The sequence below is a fragment of the Ursus maritimus genome, unplaced genomic scaffold (assembly GCF_017311325.1).
Source record: "Ursus maritimus isolate PB19 unplaced genomic scaffold, ASM1731132v1 scaffold_30, whole genome shotgun sequence".
NCBI classification, from domain to species: Eukaryota; Metazoa; Chordata; class Mammalia; order Carnivora; family Ursidae; genus Ursus; species Ursus maritimus.
Genome location: NW_024425564.1, coordinates 19,569,452 through 19,592,526, shown reverse-complemented (window position 1 = coordinate 19,592,526; position 23,075 = coordinate 19,569,452). Strand labels below are relative to the sequence as shown.

At 41.0% G+C, this 23,075-nt stretch overlaps 1 long non-coding RNA gene across 1 annotated transcript in view; it reads right to left on the bottom strand.

Annotated features, from left to right (window-relative positions):
- Positions 1 to 6,245: 6,245 nt before the first annotated feature.
- The window catches only part of LOC121106074, a 41,127-nt gene continuing 24,297 nt past the window's right edge, over positions 6,246 to 23,075 (bottom strand). The window contains exon 3 of the long non-coding RNA XR_005838798.1: positions 6,246 to 6,616. This is a non-coding gene — a long non-coding RNA (uncharacterized LOC121106074). The remainder of the gene's footprint in view (positions 6,617 to 23,075) is intronic.

Sequence of the window (23,075 nt, the reverse complement as noted above, 5' to 3'; positions counted from 1 at the left end):
GGGAGAAAGAGAGAGAATTTTAAGCAGACTCCATGTTCAGGGCTCAGGGCAGAGCCCTATGGGGGCTCAATCTCACAACCCTGAGATCATGAACTGAGCCGAAATCAAAAGTCGGCTGCTTAACTGGCTGAGCCACCCAGGAGCCCCTCCCTGACATCTTTCAATTTCACCCTATCTATTTATAATTGTGTTTTTTTAATTTCCAATACTCCATTCAGAAGAAACTTTAACTCCAGCAAACATTGTAGCCACCCGATGACCAAAAGAGTTTGCAGAACTACAAAAACTTGCATACCAGGGTATTAGATTATAGTTCTAAAATTGATACCCCGTAAATATCACACGTAAAACTTCTCTGTGTTACCATGAGAACACTGACATTCTCCAGCCTTTGTTGAGTGTGAAACTGACCAACCCAATCATCTTCTTTTGCAATATCAGACTGAGTGATCACACTACTGGCAAGATTCCTGGCATTCCTTCAGTCCCTCACATTGGATTTGGTTTTTCTCCCTTCTAACGAACAAAATATCTTTCTCCCTCACCAAGCTGTGAAGGGGGATGCTTCCAGGCATAGTGTGTTAAAATACAAGTTCTCTTGATTTTGAGTGGTAGCATAGGATCACCTTGTTATGTGATGAAGCACTTAGACCCGCCAGCGAGAGCCTTGATTCATGCACTCCGGGCTTGTCCAATCCCATCATTTACAAGTGTTATTTTTCTGCTTCTGTTACGAGTGATGGCATTGAATGAGACTGCGTGCTTGTGAGGACTTTGCTCATCACCAATGAGGGGGAACGAGGGGCGTAGAAGCATCTCCAAGTGATAAAGTTGAAGTGAGACCATCATTGGTGAAGATTTTTTTTTAACATAGGAACAAACATGTCAGTTTTCAAAAGCCAAACTATGATCTGCTAATTCAAACAGATTTTTGCATGCGATGTGTCAAAACATGTAAAGAATAAGTCTGTCTCTTCGAGACTGAGCAAACAGCTGGACCCCAGATAGAAGTGAACAACTCTCCTCCCGTACGTATTTGTTTTCAAATATTTGTAGTGTGTGAGGCTGCTGCTGGGTGTCACATGCAAACACATAATAGTGAGGGCTTGTACCCCACCTTTAACTGAAGATGTTTGGTGGCAGTCTCTTTTGTCTTTTATGAGAACAATAGCATTGTTTCCATTGCTTGTAGTGTGCACGAGGAAATTGCATCCTCTGCCTGCTCAAACAGAAATTTTCCTTTTTATGATGAGTGGTAAGGAAGGAGCAGCTGTATTCTCATGGAGGTGGGGATAATAGGAATGATCCACTCACCTGAAATGAGACACAGCTACAGCTACCCCTACAGCCCTAACCCGAGGGCAAGTACCAGTAGCTTATCTTGATTGCATTTCCATCCTTTCTTCCTAAGATCTTGGAGTGCCAAGCAAAAGCCTTATATGGGATGGACAGCTTGACCCCATCACCAACCCCATTCAGGAGCAAACAAGCCTTCTGTAAAAGGAATGCCTGATGTTTCCCAACCCTGATGCCGTTCGGTCCAGAACTGCCACAGCTCCTCGATTTGATCCCATACGTATCTTGACTGTTACAGAGGTCTACTCATTTGTCACCAACGCCTCTGGTGCCCTCCCTCTGCCCCAAGCTTGATGTTCAAATATGCCACCCACACCTCCAGCCCTTTGAATTCTGATCTCTTCTGCCCCCGTATCATGAACTGGTAAGACTGATCATGACCTCACTGTTGAGAATCAACTCCCCCATCTGAGTACTACGCTTGCAGGTAGCTCCTTTTAGAAAGGAGTCACCCTTTGGGGGCATGTGAGTGGTCACACGGTGGAGGGCGGTGGGAAGATAGAAACTGAGCTTCCTACCCAAACGTAAATCCACACAAGTTTCCCCCACCCATTTAAGCAGATCATGCCAACCTAGAAAATGTACAACATCAGCAAAGTTCATCTCCATACGCCAGCCTCCCTCTCGTGTGCTCCTATTCATCCCCCAAAGCCTGGCTTCTCCCCCTCCTCTTGCAGGCATCAAGCCTCTCATTGCCTTTCTGCTGACCCTTCAACTTTCTATCAGCTTCCACTTTAAAGAAAGGATGTGCTATCAATTCCTCACACCCCAGCGTGAAATCAAGTTGTGCTGTCTCTAATGACCAAACAATTATTCGGTGCCCAGGAAGTGCACTGTGCTGCCTAATAAGAGAAGCAGCAGGCAAAGATCAGACTGCACCTGCTCGGAGTCCAGAAACCTGAGCACGAGCTCAGCCACACTAACCAGTTCTGCAGCTAGGCCTTCGAGAACTTCAGTGTCCTCGCGTCTTGAACAAGAGCACTGGCCTAGGGCAATATCTAAGATATCTGTCCTTCTGTGTCCCTGTGGACTTATTACCTCTGCACAGTATTTTATACTTTTCACCATATTTTCACTCATCTATTCAACATATATTATCTCATCCTTAGCTTCAAAACAGACTGTGGGGTAGATTGGGAAGATATTAGTCGTATCTCCCATGTTATAGATGGAACTTCAAGGCTCAGTCAGATTAAATGGCTTCTACTAAGTTATGTCTCTGAAGAGACTCACTGTGTAGTTAGAATTCATGCAAAAAAAAGAATAAATAATAATAATAAGTAACATCTGTTTCATAAGGCAGTGAATACTGTGGGAATTCAGAAGAACCACCCCACCCTTCCAAACCCCAAATATCACGAGGGACAGCTTTATATGGAAAAAATATCTCCCGAGGGAGGGTCAGCCCGGGCCAGACCAGAATGGAAAAGCATGTTTTAGTAAATGACAGTGATCCTAAAAGGCATTTGTGGTGAGGAAAACAGCATGAGCAAAGGCCTCACGAGTCCTTATCATTTTCCTAGATCTATACTTGGCAAAGGATCTTCCTTTCCATTCTACCGGGAAACATGTTGATTTCAGAAAGGTAAGAAGTAACTAAAAGGCTACTTGGGGCCATAAATAAGAGAAGTGCCCACTGAGTTCTAGAGTGAAGTGGCACTTAAGATAAGTAGAAATCAGGAGGAGAGAACGTTTTCACTGACCCAGATCAAGTCAAATACCTTGTCATGTATCAAGGGCTACATTTGATCACCAAAGAAATAACTCTCCCCAACTTACGATGACTGCTGTCCAGCATCAGCCAAAGGAAAAAAACCCACTTTCATAAAAATTACTAAGATAATTTTAATAAAGCTGTCAGTGCAACTAAAATACCCTATCAAGTGAGACATCTGTTTCCCTTTTCCAAAGCAGCTCCTAAACAATGCCCCCCACTGCTTCCCTAAGTCTCTCTCTGACAAATTAGAGGAGGGGGTTAAAAGCATTCTCCTGGCCTCCCCCCCGCCCAGCTCTGGATGCAGTACACAGCAATTGTAGTTTTCCTACACTCCTTCCTTTGGAAAAAAAAAAAAAAGTTTTGTAAGTAAAGGCAACGTTTCAATTATTTCTGCAATCTGAGCTCTTAGTTATTCTTTATTCAAAATGTAACATTTTATTGTTAGCCTAGGTATGAATCGGTGGCCTTGAATTGCATGACAGAGAGGCAGGACTGCAGGCATTTAATTCTATTTTTACGACATTCCTAGTGCTACGTCTCATACGCAAGTACCTAGCGGCTGTGCAAACACGGACAATGCTGGCGAAGACGACGTTGGGGAAGAGGAGGATGAGGAGGATGACGAGGCTCACAATGATTACTGACAAAGTCTTCCTCTTCGGTACCTTCTGCAACCAGAATAACACGTTTTTCCATGGCTTTCGAATTTCTTTCCTCCTTGGTGACACCAAGTTTCACTAAAAGGCTCTCACCTGCCCTTCAGGATGGAAATGGGAAGGAAATCAGCTTCAGGATGATTTGGTGGGATGAAAGAAAGTAAGAAGTCGTCCATAACTCAGAAGACCTCTTGCTTCATCACCAGGGAACGCCTCAGTAAAACATGTCAAGTGGGATAAAGGAGAAATTGCAGAAGAGAAATAAATCAGAAGGAGCCTCAGATGGCCTTCTCTGAGTAGGAGGATGATTAAAATAGAACAGCAAATAAATGCAAGAAAGTTAACTTTTGCCAGTAAATGTTGGAAACTTGAGCCCATCTAAGGAGACGCTGGAGGCAAAGATGCCATCGGATAACAGCGCTTGGTCTGAGGAGGCAGGACGAGGCCACCTCTTCCCATCAGGCGGGGCCAGAGCTGATTAGCTGTGACAGGTAGCTTTGAATAATTGCTCTAATTGCTTCAGTGAGCTCCCTACCTTGTCCTAGCAGAGAAGTGATGCCCTAGCCAGCTCCAGAGGCCAGACGTCCCGAAACCTGACATCTCTAACAAAGATGCATTTATTTTAATGCGACCATTACTTGATGTTCATCGGAAGAGGAGATACGCAAGAGTTCTTTGGAGACCTCAATGTTGGGTGTAGATACAAGGCCCTCATTAGAAGACTCCGGAGTTTGTATTTGCAAGTTGACTTGATGTGATGACTGGTCAGCGGACACTGATAATAGCAAGAAGGGCAAAAGGATGTCACCCAGAATTGTGCTGTGGATTCAGCTCTTCCAGAGAGTAGGGATAATTAGGGTGGTGTGTCATCAGAACTTTTCATGTCAACTAAGGAACGCACTCTCTCTAAACAAGAAACTGTCGGATCTGCTTAAAGCTATGAGCAGCGTGGACTTCTCTCCAGCCTATACCCTCTCTCTGGAAATGCCAGCTTACTTTAGAAGGCTAAGTGGTGAGATGCTTCCCTTGTTTCTTGGTCTCTTGTCCATCTGTCTGTTTTGCTACTGAATAAAACATAAATGATAAAACTGCTTCACCCTTGAGGAAATCGAGTGTCTATGACTTTCCCTAACACTCAAGCATTTTTGCCTCACTACCCAGATAATTTTTGCAGAAGCCAAAATAACTGATTCTCATCCTGAGCAACAAATTACCCCAACCGTCCGTCCAAAGGCAGGAATGTTCACGGGGAAAGAGCGTTGCATCAAAATCTCTGTAATGTACAAGCGACCGTTCGAACTCAGGAAGCTTCATCTGAGTAATCCTTGTAATGTAATATCACCCATCCCCTCACCAATGTGCAGACTCTTCTTTATTACAGAACTTCGCATATCTTATTGGAGATAATTATTTTTGTGTGTTTCCCCACATGAACTTGCGCTCCTTAGAGGGCTGGAATTTAGTCTGCTCGCCATGTAATCCCTCATGCCTATCCCAGCACCTAGCAGTTAGTAGGTGCTAAATAAATGTGGCACAACCAATTTTTCTTTAAAGCCTGAATCAATTACTTTGGTTAATACAATACGAAATGATCATTTTAGCTAAACTTGTGCTTCTAAACCAATTTTTATGTTACAATGACACAATTCCTTTATTGTTTTTTCCTTCTCTTTTTTCCTCTCTCTCTCCCTACCTTTTTCCAGGATTTCATTCGTTTTATCGCATTCATTATGAGGCTAACGTAAGATTTTCCTTTGGGGAAGAGTATGTCAGAGAAGAAAGTAAAAAGTAATGGATATTTATTGAGTGACTATTATGTTTGATGGAATGCTAGTTTTTTTACACATTATCTCATTCAATATTCACAAAAAGAGAGGTGACTAATACTATTTCAACTGAGAAACTGGATCTCAAAAAAGGCAGAGAATTTGCCCTGGGTCTACTCTAACTCCACATGGCTTAAGCGTTTCCCTCTTCCAAACTGCAAGAAAATAAAATAGGAAAGTTGCTAACCAAAGTAAGATAAAACATGTTCTAAAAATGGCTTAAAGTTCCAGCGGATTCCTTTATTATCCAGCCAAATTTTCTATACCTCTCTTCTAAGGAAACTAAATTTTGGACCAACCAAAGCTCTTCACATCTGCCTTAGGCCTTACTGACTATGTAAATGTGGAAGCTCACAGGGTCTGCGACATAAAAGAATGTTTTAGAAAATACACACCATCTTTACATGGTGCCTCTGCCCTTCTTTCCAGGAAACCCATACAAATTCTATGTCCTTTTATAGAGGGGAGAAGATAAAAAGGCACGAAGTAGTGCAATCCATCTGCAGATTCGTTAACATCGCACTTCTTTTTTTTTAAGATTTTTTTTAAATTTATTTATTTGACAGAGAGACAGCGAGAGAGGGAACACAAGCAGGGGGAGTGGGAGAGGGAAAAGCAGGCTCCGCATAGAGCAGGGAGCCCCATGCGGGGCTCGATCCCAGAACGCCGGGATCATGACCTGAGCCGAAGGCAGACGCTTAACCGACTGAGCCACTCAGGCGCCCCTGACATCGCACTTTTAATTGTAGAAATGATTACCAGTAGAGCATATCCCTAAAATTTGGTTATAGCTGCTGTTACAAGTATAACACATGGTTAAAAACAACAACAACAACAACCAATGGATTCTATTTCGGTAGTGAAGAAAAGTAAGTCATTCTCACTAGGAAACATGCTGTTACATGCGGAGCTTTCGCCAAGGATTGGAAGACCTCCAATGCCGCGTGAGTTAACACAGGGGCCGCGTGCTCACTGAGACCAGCATCACAGGACGGCTTCCCCGTTGAATGCGGCCGGGCTGCAGATCCACTGGAGCGTTTGGTTCATAATCTGACAGTTTTCTGAAAAAAAGGACATTAAAAAACATGACCTTGAGTGAAGTAACTGCATTTTCTCTTCAGCACTGAAAGACTACCTGAAGGCCCCCTAAAGCTGGGAGACACAAGTCATAACACTTTGGGTTTCCATGTAAACAAGAACCTTTTTTAATTTTTTGTAAAGATTTTATTTATTTATTTGAGAGAGAGAGAGAGTGGGCATGAGTGGGGGGAGGGGCAGAGGCAAAGGGAGAAGGAGATTCCCCGCTGAGCAGGGAACCCAATGCGGGGCTTGATCCCAGGACCCTGAGATCATGACCTGAGCCAAATACAGATGTTTAACTGACTGAGCCACAACTGTTTTTATTTTTTTTAAGATTTTATTTTTTAAGTCTTCTCTACACCCAATATGAGGCTTAAACTTACAACCCAGAGATCAAGAGTTGCATGCTCTACTGAACAAGCCAGCCAGGCACTCCTAAATAAGAACGTTTTTATGGGGATTTTACTACACTCAGAGCCCAGCTCTCCAACTTTGGCCCTGCACCACAAGGAGAAGGCACACACTTGTAAGCCACCCTGACTGGCACTTTGATGAACTGATTGCAAGCTGTTCTGCCTTTTGAAGGTAGCAGTTGGCTTTATTCCTCCGTGCGTAACCTCAGACAAAGTCCACTAACACTTAAAAAGACATGAATGTATCTTTCGTACATACGTTGAGTGGCTAAAACTGAGAGAATCAGGCAGGAATCTAGAAAGTTAGGAACTTCGCTTAATTTTTATGCCATGACCACGTAGGGTTTTGTTTTTTTTTTTTTAATCTATAGGCCAAATATTCAAGAACTGCTTCAAATAGTTTGGGGATGATAAGTACATAAAATATCTAAAGATTTGGAAATGGAAAGCAAGCTTCCAAGGAGAAAACATGTCTTTCCGTGACATGGGAAGATGATTCCTTGCCATGTTTCCATTCCATAAAATCCACCGTAGACTTCCCTCTAAAGAACTTAAGGAAACCATCCAATCTCCCTTATAAATCTATGTAATTACATATAACGTGCAGCCATAAACCTCTCCCTCTCATTTTCTCTTTTACTTACAGCGACTAGTGACATTTGCCAAAAAGACAACTCTTCAGCTTAAAGATTCATGATCCCAAATCTTCTTTTCTGATTCTCTCAGCAACAAATGTTCGGGCCTCTTTAATGCCCGCCTTCTCTACTTTTCAGATCAAAGCGCCCGCTGCACAGACCTTGCTTTATAAACTTAACAATTGCTGTTATCCCCAGAACGAGACCCATGCCACAGGCCCCGAGCCCGTTTCTTCAGCAGCTCCTTCCTGCCACTCTTCCATTAGCATCCCAGAGCTAAAACAACACAGTGCGCGGATGCATGGGAAGGCAGAAAAGGGCACAAAATAAGAGCAAACATTTTATCCTCACCGCCAAGAACCATCTCACGTAAGATGGCCATAACTGCCGTGCAGGGAACTTCAACAAACAGGAAACCGAACCTGCCGATACAATCAAATACCAGAATTGCAATGTTACAACTCCTTAAACAGGACAAAAATATTGACACATGACTATCCCCCACCCCAAAAGGGATGCATGTTATTTGCTTGAATTTTGCAGACTTTCACTAAACTATCTGTTCACAATCATGTCATTTGAGCACCCGTAAACTGGATGCAGATATTCCCCCTGCATACGGTGCAGACTCTGTAAACAGACCAGCTCAAGCAGATAGCATCTTAAAGCAAAGCGCCTGGGTGCTAATGTCGTGTCAATCCACTTATGGAAAGCAACAAATTCATGCAGCTTCATGGGGAATGCTTCCGACATGTCTCCCTCTGAGCGCAATGAGGATTGAGCTAGGAAGCTGGAGGGAGAAGGGAGACAGACAGGGAGGGCTGAAGGAGCCAGATACCAGGGGAGATCTGAGAGCGAGGTTCCCTGGGCCACATCGTGGTCTGGAGAAAGCTATCTCTCCTCCTCTCCCTGACTAAGGCATCACCCTCTGTTTTCTTATGACGGCATACTGAGCGCCTGGGAAGCATCCGTTTTCATGCAGAAGTCACTTGAGTGCCGGTAAAGCCAAGTTAAGCACTGTTTTCAGATTTCCCCATCTCCATAGGAAACCAAGATATTTTCAAATTCCATATTTTGTATAATATTATTTTATGATGTAACAGAGTTATGTTCATCAGAACAGGTTATCCTGGGATAACAAACTGTACCCCAAATCTCAGTGTCTTACAGGAAGCTGTGTCTCTTTTTTTTTTTTAATTTTTTTTTTATTATATTATGTTAGTCATCATACAGTACATCCCTGGTTTCTGACGCAAAGTTCGATGATTCATTAGTTGCGTATAACACCCAGTGCACCATGCAATACGTGCCCTCCTTACTACCCATCACCAGCCTATCCCATTCCCCCACCCCCACCCCTGAAGCCCTCAGTTTGTTTCCCAGAGTCCATAGTCTCTCATGCTTCATTCCCCCTTCTGATTACCCCCCTTTCTTTAAGGAAGCTGTGTCTCTTTTGATCGTTTTAATTGTCCACAACATGTCACCTAAACACAGGGAGATTATAATCCCACCAGATTTTAAATATACGTGTTTTCATCTTTAAGTCATTATCCATTGAGGGTTTTTGATATCATAATTATCCTTTTTTTTTAAGATTTTATTTATTTATAAGAGATTTACACACCCCCTGATACTCAGTACTTCCTCTACCACAGCATTTTTTATGCTTTATGCAAATTGCTTCTTTAGTTGTTTGCCTCCTTCAATAGACCCTTAAGTGAAAGTACTAAGAGAACCAATAGCCCATGGAGGTCTGAGTCAGTTCAGAGGGACGTCAGAGTTCAGGGACCACCGACTTCCCCAGAAGGCACCAGGAGGATGCCCAAGGCCCATGTGGAACCTGCCACACTTCAGCAGATCCCTGTCAAGGTACGAAGTGGCCAGGAAAGAGTGGACACCTCAGTCCCCAGGAGGACTGGCTTCTCCCACCATTCAGATGCCATCTGGAGAAGAGTGAGTGGCAGGAGAAGACCCTGTAAGGGAATTCGAAGTTTCTGAATTGAACCAATTTATCTGAAAAGGACTATTTTAAAGAGAAAGAGACCATTATATTTAGTTGTCAAACGTAAATAAATGTCTTCTCGGGGGTGCCTGGGTGGCTCCTTCAGTTAAGCATCCCATTCTTGATTTCAGCTCAGGTTGTGATGTCAGAGTTGTGAGATCGAGCCCTGCATGGGGCTCCACAGTCAGCGTGGAGTCCGCTTGAAATTCTCTCTCTCCCTCTCCCTCTGCTCCTCCCCTGCTCGCTCTCTCTCTCTAAATAAATTAATAAAATCTTTAAAAAATGAGAATAGGGCTCAAGAGTAATACATGTTTAAGTTAAGTTAACAATAAGGACAACTACATTTTTTCACACATCTAAAGTATACTGTATTCAATTTGAAACTGCTTTATCAACACGTAAATTATCAACTAAACACCTCTGACCAAATTATTATATTTGAACAGCACAGACATGTGATGAGTAATTAAATTCGCCCTTTTAAGAAATACTCATCATCCTTAAGGAGGGCACTTGTTATGATGAGCACTGGGTGTTGTATGTAAGTGAGGAATCACTGAATTCTACTCCAGAAGCCAATATTGCACTGTATGTGAACTACCTAAAATTTAAATTGGGGAACGCCTGGGTGGCTCAATCAGTTAAGTGTCTGCCTTCAGGTCAGGTCATGATCCCAGGGTCCTGGGATCAAGTCCCACATCGGGCTCCTTGCTTGGTGGGGAGCCTGCTTCTCCCTCTGCCTGCTGCTCCCTCTGCTTGTGTGCTCACTCTCTCTCTAACAATTAATAAGTAAACTCTTTAAAAATAAATAAATAAATAAAATGTAAATTTAAAAAATAGAAGCTATCAGCCTCAAAAGAAAAGAAAAAATACTCCTCATCCTTAACTGAAACTTCCTTATTATGATCAATTCATGTGAAATATTTAGAATTCTACAAAGGGTAACATTTACTTGGTGCTCACTATTTCTCAGAGCAAGTATTTGCATGTCGTAAAGGAAGAACTTGAGGGGGGGAGGGGTGAACCTACCGTGCAAGAGCCCACAGTAGCACGTGGACTTTGAGCCCTGCTATGTTCAATTACAAAGCCTATGCACGTTCTACTTCTTCCAAAAGTTTGTAATGAGAGTTTCTGTCTTTAAGGCATGTAGTTAAAAACATTTTTTTAAACCTCTGATACAAGATTTGAAGTTCTGTGAGTACGGAGTATCATCTATTTAAGTAAACAGCATGATTTTCTAAAAAAAAAAAAAATAGAAGTTTCTATTTTAGGAATCAAAAGCTTGACTCTTCTGTTGATATCTATGTGACACCTCGGACAAGTGATTTAACAATTTTGAGCTCAGTGTTTCCTCAGTGGTAAGAAGAAAGGAATGATGCTGACATCAAAGGCAGTGCTTGAGGTATAGTAAACATTACATGAATCTGCCCTTGAACTTCTCCTTTCCCTGGGGGAGTCAAGAGAAGAATGAACTGTCTTTGAAGAGAATGGCGGTGGATCATGATCTGCCAATGGCTTCTTCCATCTGACAGCGCCATGCTGCTCAGGTTGTTGACATGGTTGGTGTTTCCATGGGAAGGGCAGTCCTTGATGCCCCTCTCCTTTCTTGTGTCCTTCATTAGTGACAGGAGCACCAAAGATGGCTATTTCTCCCCACCACTGGTCTTGAAGCTTATAGAGCAAGAGCAGAGCTTGGCTCCATGTCCCTAGAGTCAGAACTACATAAGAAGCCCTTGCCCACATGCCTCCGTGTCTTCCAGAGCAAGGACTGCTGTTCACAGCAGACTCCCATTCCATGAGCAGCAGAATTCAGCACCAGTGAGAGAGGACAACCTCGCTACGGCACAGAAGAGGGCAGCACATTTAATGCTGCTACCTTGACTGATTAAACCTGTTAATAGTATACTGATTTTTATCTGGTCATCATTCACTGTTGAGAACATACTTTCCCAAAACTTCACATTAAATTAGGTTGACCTGGTGATAAAAATATGGTTGCCCAGATGATATGAACCAGGTCTGGGCTGTAATAAACATAGTTGACCCTTGAACAACATGGCTTTGAACTGTATGGTCCATATATACATGGATTTTTTTTTCAATAAATACAGTACGAAACTATAAATGCAGTTTCTCTTCCTTACAATTTTCTTAATAACATTTTCTTTTCCCTAGCTTGCTTCATAGTAAGAATATAGCATTTAATAGTTATAGAACTTACAAAATATGTGTTAACCAACTGTTAGGGTGATTGGTAAGGTTTCGGGCCAACAGCAGGCTATTAGTAGTTACGCTTTTGAGGTGTCAAAAGTTATATGCAGATTTTTGGGGGCACCTGGGTGGCTCAGTCATTAAGCATCTGCCTTCAGCTCAGGGCGTGATCCCAGAGTCCTGGGATCGAGCCCCACATCGGGCTCCTCTCCTGGGAGCCTGCTTCTTTCTCTCCCACTCCCCCTGCTTGTGTTCCCTCTCTTGCTAGCTGTCTGTCAAATAAATAAAATCTTAAAAAAAAAAAGTTATATGCAGATTTTTGACTGCATGGTTGGTGCCCCTAATCCCAGTGTTCTTCAAGGCTCAACTGTATACATTCTTCAGGATGGCAGGCACTTTCTGTTGGCTATAATCCTATTGGCTGGTATCAATAGCAAAGAAAGAGAAAGTCTTTCAAGCTTAAGAAGAAAAGCCACTCATGTTTAAATCAAAAAGTCACGATTTTGAGGGTGCCTGGGTGGCTCAGTCGGTTAAGCATCTAATTTCGGCTCAGGTCATGATCCCAGGATCAAGGATTGGGCCCCTGCTCAGCAGGAAGTCTGCCTCTCCCCCTGCTTGTTCTCTCTCTCTCATTCTCTATCAAATAAATAAATAAAACATTTTTAAAAATCATAGTTTTTTAAATAAAATGAATAATCAGACATAAGTATAAGAAGGAGCATAAATGAAATATGTTATTTTATATTTATTATTTTCAGGGTTTTTTAAAAATGCAAGTCATAGTCCAACACATAGATATCACCTTACCATCTAATACATGTTTTCAAATAAAAATTAGAAGCAGTTCAAAGAAATTAAGTATGAAGTATCTCTCCAGAGTTAGAATCAGGGCCTTTGTTGTTAGGAATTAAGGAGCAGGTTTTCCCTAAACATACATTTGAGTTTGAGGGATGTTTGATAAATAATATATTATTTATAATAGGAAATAAGTAGATAACAATAACAACAAGGAGGTTTCCTCCTAAGTAGAACAAATCTTTCTAGAAAGAAAATTAAGTGGTTATAACCGTGATGGTTTACCTACATGACCCCTAGGTGGCGTGGTAGAGACCAAGTTTTTTATTTAATGATAATTACCTAAAATCTGCTGTAAAAAAGGATAAAGAAAAATTACTTATTTACCTCAACACATTGATTCCACTTAAAATACAAAGCATTTAACAAGCGGTACACTTCAAGCTTTTATCAGTCATTTACCACTTAGTATAAGTTCCCTCCTAAAAGTAAGTGTTGACAGCAAGAATGTGTAGGGGAAATAGGGCAGGTAGAAAGATGGAGTGGAGTGTTAGAGGCACTAGGTCCTTATAAGGGGATGTCTAGCACTAACCAAAAAAAAGAAAGAAATTTATCCGAAATAATGTCTGACCTCCTGAAAGCCAACTTCTCCTATTTAACATTTTTGCCGAGGCCCAATGCAAATGCTGAAAGAACTAAATAAACCCCAAATAACTTTAGTGAGAGGCAACTCAAATCCATTTATAATGTCCATTTATTTCCTTTTTGAAAATGGCTCAAATGAGGACAACTGTTCACACCGTTTCTGACATATTGCACATTACTTTTTATCAATTGAGCAGAAGCAGCAGAAGGAACCAGGGAAAGATCTCCCTGGATAGATGGGGAAAAGCTGATCGGTACTCCATCAAGTGTTGCCCTCTGAAGGAGGGTACCATCTCTGCCTTCTTCAAACCTCTACTCCCAGCACCAAGCACAGACTCGGGGCATGGTCCTCAGTGACAGATCATATGAATTAATATTAAACCCCTACAAAATATGGAGGACAGGTATTATTTGGCCAATGAGGATACTGAGACTGAAAGAGTTAAGAGATTTCCCCAAAGTCACCCAGGATAAAAACACAGGTGCTCCTGTGTCCTTCTGAAAACCAGTTCTATCCAACTGGGTGCCTCTTTTATTAATGGACTGAATGTTTGCTTCCTCCCAAAGTTCATATGTTGAAGCTCGAAGCCCCAGTGTGTTGATATTTACAGATGGGGCTTTTGGAAGAGAATTAGGTTTAGATAAGGCCATGAGGGTGGAGTTTCCATGATGGAATTAATGACCAGAACACCCTGTTTCTCTCTCCTTCCCGTCCCCTCTCTTTCCAGATACATCAAGTAGGCACCTTTTGCAAGCCAGGAAGAGGACCTTCTTGATCAGGAACCAAATCCAAACCTTTAGGTATGCTTGACCTAGACTTCTAGCCTCCAAGGCGGTGAGAAAAAAAATCTATTGTTTAAGCCACGAGTCTGTGGCATTTTCTTTTTTTTTTTTTTTAAAGATTTTATTTATTCGACAGAGATAGAGACAGCCAGTGAGAGAGGGAACACAAGCAGGAGGAGTGGGAGAGGAGGAAGCAGGCTCATAGCGGAGGAGCCTGATGTGGGGCTCGATCCCACAACGCCGGGATCACGCCCTGAGCCAAAGGCAGATGCCCAACCGCTGTGCCACCCAGGCGCCCCTACATCCATTTTCTTATAGCAGCCTGAGCTAACTAATACAGCCACCAAGTTTACCTTGAATTTATATGAGTCACTTCGTACTACCTGGTACAGCACCATATCTCACAGACTCTAAAATGCTCTTGGGACATGCACCCATATTTTATGCGTACCACCGAGAGAAAAACTACCTCCATTTCCACTAGGAAACAACACTTCCTTACCTCACAGAAAATCATTTTATGTTCATTAAGAGAGCTTTTCTAAACCAAATGAGGCATAGATTTTATCAGCTATCTTTTTTTGCACAAATGTTTGTAGAAAGTAAAATAAATTGCTTAAGATATTTCTAAAACTTTTTCATAGAGTGCAACTTTTTGAATCTTTTTTTTTACCCAGACCCATCTTTTTTTAAGTTTTTATTGAAAACCCAGACCCATCTCATGCTTATGTTTTGCCATGCAATGTCATCTTTGGTGCCCTAAAATCTTTGGGCCTGCAACATTTCTTAAAATAAATCCATGGGCGACCTTAAACTCACTGACCCGGGTCCTGCTCAGCTTCGTAACACGCAGTGTGGGCCTTTCTTGGAGTCCATCTTCCTGGAGGCTGCTACATGCTCAGATTCATCACCGTCCCAACGCCCACCCCATCACCATCCATTCACAGAGCTTAAAAGACTGATGATAGCCACTGTCTCTGGAATTTTCTTCCAAGCTCTTGACACTCACTGTGAAGTCTCTTATGTCACATGTTTCAGGCAGTGCCCAATACAGACCAATGGTGGCTGTAAGACACAACTCACTATCAAAGATACTCTGCCAAGTAGAGCTTAGCCTCAGGACCAAACTTTGTGATGATTATTAGGGCCAGCGTTTGCTTTGTGTAGCTTCCACTCCATGCACAGGAACCACAGAGAGCTCCTTTTTTATTCTTTTTTTTTTTTTTTAAGATTTTATTTATTTATTTGACAGAGACAGAGAGCCAGTGAGAGAGGTAACACAAGCAGGGGGAGTGAGAGAGGAAGAAGCAGGTTCCCAGCAGAGGAGCCTGATGTGGGGCTCGATCCCAGAATGCCGGGATCCCGCCCTGAGCTGAAGGCAGACGCTTAACGGCTGAGCCACCCAGGCGCCCCCAAAGATGTTTTAACAATTATATGCACGGAATCAATAAAATGCACTTTTACGGATTTTCTGTTTGTTCTGTGTCTCCTCACTAGAATGTGAGATCAGGGATTTTGCCTATTTATTTACAGCAATGTCTCCAGCCCTAACACAGTCCTAGTGTGGTCAGTGCTCAATAAACATTTAATGAAGATATGATTGAATTAATTTATTCATATACCTTCTATTAAGTTACCAATTTAGGAGAAGCTTCCTTCTTTTCAGTTAAGATTTGTTCTTAGTTGGAAAGCGGTATTTATAGTATGATCTCTTCAGAGAGAAATAAAGAAAAAATAAATAATCCTATGTTAAGAGTTGTACCTAACTGGATTTTTCTTCCTTTTATTTATCTATACTTTCTAAATTTTCTAACATGGTATTAGCATGCTACTAATTTTATAATAAACGTATAATATCTGCACATTATTTTAACTTGTGTTACTTTAATTTTATTTAGTAAAAGGCTAAAGCCACCTATACTACAAAGCAAAAGCACAATCTCAATTCAATTATTTTTGCATTAACTCTATTTTCAATAATTTAAGTTTTTAAGCATCTTGGTATAGGGTTCCTAAAAAATGCATATCTATAGCCTGAGGATAAATGGAAGGGGTCCAAGTAAGGTACTTTGGGATCAATCAAAATCTCATTATGAACCCCAGGCTTGAGCCTCGGCTCCTGCTGGCTTCAGCAGATCCCTGTTGTCCCAGGTTCTGTGGTCTCCAGGGGATCCCTGGACATCCAGAAGTTCCCTGAGATCTCATGGTTCTGAAGAGGCTATTGGCAAGTCTATTCTATGCTATTCAAAAAGACATAAAGAAGCTAAGGAAATTGGGAAAGACATTTCTGTCATATAATCAGCATCCCAGATGTTCATCTATCAACCTAGATCAGTAAGGGGAGCGGAGGGGTATTATGGGCTGAACTGTTTTCCTCCCTCAAATTCGTATGTGGAAGCCCTAATCGCCAGTACAACTGAATGTGACTGCATTTGGAGACAGGGCCTGTAAAGAGGTGATCAAGTTAAAATGAGGCCCTTGGGGTGGGTCCTAAGCTGATCTAACTAGTTTCCTTGTACAGAGAAGAAATCAGGACGTACAAGGGAGACATCAAGGATGCTCACGTGTACAGAGGGGTGGCCACGTGAAGACACAAGCTGAGGAGAGAAGCCTCAAAGGGAACCAATCCTGTCTGCACCTTGATCTTGGACTTCTAGAACTGTGAGAAAATAAATTTCTGTCCCTCAAGGCACCTAGTCTGTGATACTTTGTTACAGGGACTCTCGCAAAGGAATGCAGGAGGTGTGCGCTTAGTGACCCTGAGTCAGTAGGACTTTTCTTTTACCACAATTTTAAACTTAAATTTAAAGTGATCCCTTGTGGGGGTGCCTGGGTGGCTTAGTTGGTTAAGCATCCACCTCTTGATTTTGGCGCAGATCATGATCTCAGGGTGGTGTGATCGAGCCCAGAGTCAGGTTCCACTCTGGGTGTGGAGCCTTCTTGAGATTCTCTCTCTCCCTCTTCCTCTGTCCACACCCCTCTCTCTCCTTCTCTAGAAAAATAAAATAAAATAAAGTAAAAATAAATAAGTAAATAAGGTGATCCCCTGTGGCCTCTGAGAACTTATACGTGATTATCGCGCTGATAGGAAGTGGTGGCATAAACGCCTGCTACCTCTAGGTAATTCCAAAACTCTTGCTAGCTCTTCCTCTCAACCTTCCACCATACCAAATCCCCACGGTTTCTAAAACTTTGTGACCAACAGAGTGATTTGAAGTCTCGAGTCCAGCTGGGACTCTGTGATAGCCCAAACAGACCAAGAGCAGGCACAGAAAAGGCTACAGGACATAAGAAGTCTAGAAAATTTTAAAAAATAAAATAAAATAAGATAAAATAGTCTAGAAAATACACCATCCAGTTAATCAGCCTCTTTCTAGATAGTTCTAAGTTAGTTGTACCTAATGACGGTAATGAAAGCTTGTGGCGTAGGAAAAAGAAACTGACAGATTATTAGCCTGACACTCTCCATTTGCTAAACAGAGATAATAGATTCATTACCTCGGCCCCCTCTCCTTAACAGTATGGGTTTGATTGCCCTCTTGCCTACAGGTAATTCTCCATCAAAATTAAATCCGTCAGCTAGTTCTCAATTTTATAAACTATCCAGGCAGGGGGAGAGAGGAGGTCGGGGCGGAGGCTGGCACTGGGTGGGAGGGAGGTTATCTTTCCCGGGGCTGCTAGACGCCAATCCAAAGTTTCTCTGAACCAAGGGCCTCGAAACAGGCCTGCATTCACGGTCCCATAGTGACATCAGCTGGTCAGATCCCAAACAACAGCCTAGCTAGGGAGGAAACGGTTCAGGAAGATGTTTAAAAGTCAAACTATAGCCAGGAATCACTGGGTAAACGTATTTTTTCAGCACCGGCACATCAGCTAGATTTTCATATTTCTTCCAAATATGTACAGGCAGACCTCATTTTATTGCACTTAGTTTTGCAGATACTGCATTTTCTACAAATCGAAAAAAACGTGGCAACCGTGGGTCAAGCAAGTCTATCAGTGCCATTTTTCCAACAGTGTTTGCCCATTTCGTGTCTCTGAGTCACATTTTAGTAATTCTCACAATAGTTTAAATTTTTTCATTATTATTATATGGGTTACGATGATCTGTGATCACTAATTGAAAGCTCAGAGGATAGCATTTTTAGCAATAGTTTTTAAATTTAGATATGTACATTGCTCTTTTAGACATAATGCCATTACACACTTAACAGACTACAGTAGAGTGTACACATAACTTTTATGTGCAATGGGAAACCAAAAAATTCATTTGACTCACTTTATGGCAATACTTCCCTTATTGCAGTGGTCTGGAACCAAACCCGCAGGACCTCCTGGGTGTGTCTGTAATGTTAATAGCTGGTAGTTTTAAGTACAAATTTAGAAGCCAGCTCCTAGAAATGGGACTTGAAAAATTCCAGTGACAATAGTATGATAATAAACCCAAATTAGCTACATAAATTTTATAGACCAGGAATGAATTTTAATTTTATAATATTGAGTGACAAATGAGCACAAGTGAGCTATAGTCTCCAACAGTGATGGGATACTGGACATTGAGTTGGAGCCTGTGCTTCAGGTGAGGCTTTAGGGCAAGTGTAGTTTCCGTACAGGAGAGACTTGAATTATTGTGGCCAGAAGGGAGATTCTAGCAGATTGCATTTCCCAAAAATGGCTGCAACAATAGTTTTAGTCTCACATTCTCTCCCAGAAGTTTGCAGCTGCTCTTCCCCTGAGTCAGGGCACCTTTGATTAATAGACTGGGATAGGACTGATATTGAGACTCCCAAGCTTTGGTTAATTTTGGAAGTAAATTTTTCAAAATGTCATCGATCTGTATGAAAGTTGTAACTCTCTTCTCATGCATAAAGCTTTAAGATTCCCCGTGGATCCTCACCAGAAAAAGAGGAAAAAATGAAAAAACCAGAATGACCCATGACCATCACTTGGAAGGTGAAAAAGACCAAAAGAAAGAGCTAAAAGTGTAATTCAGAACTGGATATCCGCCACTGATCTGGTGCTATGATAAGACTGGGTGTGCCCAGGAAGCTAAGATGGTGGCCGTGTAGGAGGACCCTAGGCTGGTCTTGTCTGTGTAACACAACAAGAGAACTGTCAAATCATCCCAAATACCTGAGAAATTGGCCTGAAGACTGACAAAACAAACTCCACAGCTAAAGGAAGATGAAGCCTCATCAAAGAAGTGAATACATCCCTTTAGGAAATCAAAGAAAGTAAGAGTCCTGGAGGTAAGATGGTGGAAGACTAGGGAAACTTCATTTCATCTGGTCCCTTGAATTCAGCTAGATATCTATCAAATCATTCTGAACACCTATGAATTCAACCTAAGATCTAAGAAAAGAATTGCTTCAAGCCTACAAATAGAAAAGCAACCACTTTTTGCAAACTGCGTGGAAAGCCCTTAGGGCACAAAAGCCACATAGAGCAACCCAAAGCAGCTTACACTCAGCCTGACCCCGTGGCAAGGGATGGTGCAACTATGCCCAGGCAAAAACACCTGAGAATCAGTACAACAGGCCCCTCCCCCAGAACACCAGCAGGAACATCAGGCTATTACTAAGTTTATGGATCACACAGAACTGAAAAACTCCTGTACTAGGAGAAAATAGTATATAGAATTCAAGGTTTTTTTCTCATGAGTCTTTAGCCTTTCAGTTTAAAATTTTCTTTTTCTCGGGGCGCCTGGGTAGCGCAGTCATTAAAGTGTCTGCCTTAGGCTCAGGGCGTGATCCTGGCATTCCGGGATCGAGTCCCACATCAGGCTCCTCGGCTGGGAGCCTGCTTCTTCCTCTCCTGCTCCCCCTGCTTGTGTTCCCTCTCTCGCTGGCTGTCTCTCTGTCACATAAATAAATAAAATCTTTAAAAAAAAATTTTTTTCTCTTTTTTTTAGACTAGTTTCTTATTTTATCAACTCTTTGTTTTTAAGTCTTTTTTAATTCTCATTTTTACATTTACATTGTATAGATATATTCTTCATTTTTGGTTTCCTTTCACTGTATTTAATTTTATTTTTGTACATATATATAAGTTTTTCTTCCTTACAATATTGGAATTTAGTGTCTTCCAATAAACAGACCAAAATAGACCAAGGATCAAGTGGATCGCCCTGTATTGTCCACCTGTGAGATTATATTCTCTCTTTTTCCCCCCTTTTTTTTTTCTTTTCTTTTTCTGGTTTCAGATATCTTCAGATTTGTCTAGTATTTTGCTGGGGTTGTGGTTGATATTTTTGATTTTGTTCTCTCATTCATCTATTCTTCTCTGGACAAAATGACTATAAGGAGAAATTCACAACAAAAGAAAAAACCAGAGGTAATATTCTCTGTCATAGATTTAATGGATATGGATATAAGTAAAACGTCAGAATTCAGAAAAACAATTATAAAGATACTAGCTAGACTTGAAAAAAGCATAAGAGACACTAGAGAATCTCTTAGTGCAGAAATAAAAGAACTAAAATCTAATAAGGCTGAAACTAAAAATGCTTTTACTGAGATGCAGTCTAAAATGGATGCTCTAATGACTAGGGAAAATGAGGCAGAAGAGAGAGTCAGTGACATAGACAAAATGATGGAAAGTAAGGAAGCTGAGGAAAAGAGAGAAAAACAACTAATGGATCATGAGCAGAGGTTTGAGAAATCAGAGGTACCATAAAGCAAAACAATATTAGAATTATTGGGGTCCCAGAGGAAGAAGAAAGAGAGAGAGGAACAGAAGCTATATTTGAGCAAATCATAGCTGAGAACTTCCCTAATCTGGGGAAGGAAACAGGCATTCAAGTCCAGGAGGCACAGAGAACTCTGCTCAAAAATCAATAAAAAAATTGATCAATACCCTGACATATAACAGTGAAACTTGCAAATCTCAGAGATAAAAAAGAAAATCCTGAAAGCAGCTCAAGGCAAGAGATCCTTAACCTACAAGGGTAGAAACATTAGACTGGCAGAAGACCTATCCACAGAGACCTGGCAGGCCAGAAAGGGCTGACATTATATATTCAGGGTACTAAATGAGAAAAACATGCAGCCAAGAGTGCTTTACCCAGGAAGGCTGTCATTTAGAACAGAAGGAGAGATAAAGAGCTTCTAAGACAAACACAAACTGAAAGAATTTGTGATCACTGAACCAGGCTGCAAGAAATATTAAAGGGGATCCTGTAAGTGAAGAGAGAGCTCAAAAGTAACAAAGACCAGAAAGGAACAGAGACAATATACAGAAACAGTGACTTTACAGGTAATACAATGAATATAATACACTAAATCCATATCTTTCAATAGTTACTCTGTAAATGGCTAAATGCTCCAATCAAAAGACATAGGGTATCAGATTGAATAAAAAAGCAAGATCCATCCATATGCTGTCTACAAGAGACTCGTTTTAGACCCAAAGACACCACCATATTGAAAGTGAAGTGTTGAAGAACCATTTATCATCTAATGGACATCAAAAGAAAGCTAGGGTAGCAATCCTTATATCAGACAAATTAGATCTTAAACCAAAGACTATAGTAAGAGATGTAGAAGGACACTATACTTAAAGGGTCTATCCAACAAGAAAATCTAACAATTATAAATATGTATGCTCTTAACTTGGGAGCAGCCAATTATATAAACCAATTAATAAAATTAAAGAAACACATTGATAATAATAAAATAATCATAGGGGACTTTAACACCCCACTCACAACAATGGACGAATCATCTAAGCAGAAGATCAACAAGGAAACAAGGGCTTTACCTGACACACTGGACCAGAGGAAATTCACAGTTATATACAGAATATTCCATCTAAAACAACAGAATACACATTCTTCTTGAGTGCACATGGAACATTCTCCAGAAAGATCACATACTGGGTCACAAATAGGGTTTCAACTGATACCAAAAGATTGGGATTATTCCCTGCATATTTTCAGACCACAATGCTTTGAAATATAAACTCAATCACAATAGGAAATTTTGAAGGAACTCAAATACATGGAGGTCAAAGAGCATCCAACTAAAGAATAAATGGGTCAACTGGGAAATTAAGGAAGAATTTTTAAAATTCATGGAAACAAATGAAAATGAAAATACAACTATTCAAAACCTTTGGGATGCATCAAGATTAAAAACTTCTGCACAGCAAAGGAAACAATCAACAAAACTAAAAGGCAATCTGCGGAATGGGAGATATTTGCAAACGACATATCAGATAAAGGGCGAGTATCCAAGATCTATAAAGAACTTATCAAACATAACACCCAAAAAATAAATAATCCACTCAAGAAATGGGCAAAATACATTAGCATACATTTCTCCAAAGAAGACATACAAATAGCCAGCAGACTCATGAAAAAAAAAATGCTCCACATCACTTGGCATCAGGGAAATACAAATCAAAACCACAATGATATACCACCTCACACTGGTTAGAATGGCTAAAATTAACAAGTCAGGAAACAACAAATGTTGGTGAGGATGTGGAGAAAGGGGAGCCCTCTTACACTGCTGGTGGGAATGCAAGCTGGTGCAGCCACTCTGGAAAACAGTATGGAGGTTCCTCAAGAAATTAAAAATAGAGCTACCCTATGATCCAGCAATTGCACTACGAGGTATTTACCCCAAAGATACAAATGTATTGATCTGAAGGAGCACCTGCTCCCCAGTCTTTATAGCAGCAATGTCCACAATTGCCAAACTATGGAAAGAACTGAGATGTCCATCGACAGACAAATGGATAAAGAAGATGTGAGATCTATATAGATAGATAGATAGATAGATAGATAGATAGATAGATAGATAGATGATAGATAGATAGATAGATAGATATATCTTCTTTATATATAGATATCTATCTATATATATATAAAGAAGATGTGAGATCTATATATATAGAAATATATATATACACACACACATACACACACACAAACACAATGGCATATTACTCAGCC